General features: G+C 76.3%; 1 pseudogene; it reads right to left on the bottom strand.

Moving 5' to 3' along the window:
• Positions 1-320: 320 nt before the first annotated feature.
• LOC145718492 (smoothelin-like protein 2 pseudogene) lies at positions 321-910 on the bottom strand (annotated as a pseudogene).
• Positions 911-1,572: the final 662 nt, after the last annotated feature.

Below are 1,572 nucleotides of genomic sequence, written 5' to 3'. Positions count from 1 at the left end.
CCCGTGAATGGAGGTGGGGGAGTCGGGGGCTGCTGGCCATTCGGACACGCCGGCGGCGAGGCCCAGGCGGCGTTGAAACGGTCAGGGGCCCTATCTCAGCGCCAAGCCCTTAGCGTCATGGGACAAAGGGGAGAGGGAGACAGAACTCCGCGCAAACAGGGCCTGGCTGCAAAGAAAGGAGGGGGCCCGAGACAGGTGCAGCGGGCAGGCTCCGCCGGCCCTCTCCCACCCCCGAGGGCTGGCCGGACCCCCACAGCGAGTCCCAGCGGCCGGCGGCGGCACCCCCAGCCCAGCAGACGCGCGCGGGCGGACGCACGCACTCGCGGAGGAGGGGCGGCCGCAGGAGGCGCGCAGCCCCACGCCCCCTGCGCCCGCAAACCGGCGCCCGCGCTCCGCGGGGCTCACCTGGCTGCGGCCGGACAGCGAGAAGGTGGCGTGGCTGGCGAAGCGCGCGCTGCCCAGGCGGGGCGCGCGGCCGGGGACGCCGGGCGTGGGCGGAGGGCTGGGCGTGCCGGGAGTGCCGGCCGCGGGGGGCTGCGCGGTCCCCAAGCCCAGCGCCTCCACCTGCCGCGTCAGGCGCTCGAGCTGCGCCTGCAGCCGCTGGTTGTCGCGCTGCAGCTCGGCTACGGTGCGCGCCAGCGGGCCGGCCAGGCGCAGCGCCTCGGCCACACGCCGCTCCACGCCGCGCTGCAGCCCCTGCATGTCCTCGTGCAGCGCGCGCACCGCGCCCTCCAGCGCCGCCTCGTAGCGGCCCAGCGCCTCGCGCACCGTGCGCGCCTCCTCGGCGTCGGGGCCCCGCTCCATGGCGAGCGGGGCGCGCGGTCCGAGCGCGGGCCTGGCGGGAGAGAAGTCGCGCTCCTCCGCAGCTCCGGGCCGCGACTGGCCGCCCCGGGCTGGCTTCGCCGGAGGGGCGGTGGGAGGGGCGGGCCCGCGAGCCGGGGCACTGGGCGCCGCGCGGGGGCGGGGCCTCGGGGCGGGGGCGGGGCCGGGCGCGCGGGCGGGGCGTGGGGGCCTCGGAGGCGCCGATCGGGGACCGCCGGGCGCCGCTGTCCGGACGGGCGGGGCCGCGGGGGGAGCGCGGGTCCGAGATCCCCCCATCCGACCCCGGAGGGGCGGCGTGCGGCCTGGGCGAGGGGCGGCCGCCCCACCGGAAGAAGCCCTGGACCCCCAAGGGGACTTGACCCTGGAGACCACAGACGCGGGTTATGCATTCCCTCGGGGCTCTCACCCGCGCGGCCCGGTCCCGCTGGGGGTGCGGACTCCCCCACCGCTCAGCAGTCGCCCCCGGAACTGCCGCCCCGACCTCGCCCCATCCTGGCCCCTGCCCTCTCTACCGTGTGGGCACGGCTCTCAGGAGCACAGACTCACCTGGCGGAGCTTTGCCTGGAATCTCTTGCACCTGTTGTGAAGGCCAAGGGAGCAGGAGACCCGTGTGAGGTCCCCTCCCAGCCCCACTGTGTGTGGCTCCATCTTTGTGTTCTCACCAATGGTCCGAAAGGGCTCCAGCCTCACCAAGGGACCCCTGGTGGGAGATCCTAGTAGGGGATCCGGGAGAGGCTGAGGTCTGGCAGA

Source organism: Leptonychotes weddellii, unplaced genomic scaffold (assembly GCF_054177405.1).
Source record: "Leptonychotes weddellii isolate Sample4059 unplaced genomic scaffold, ASM5417740v2 HiC_scaffold_1645, whole genome shotgun sequence".
Classification (NCBI taxonomy): domain Eukaryota; kingdom Metazoa; phylum Chordata; class Mammalia; order Carnivora; family Phocidae; genus Leptonychotes; species Leptonychotes weddellii.
Note: the sequence above shows the minus strand (reverse complement) of the source record. Positions and strands in the feature narration are given on the sequence as shown.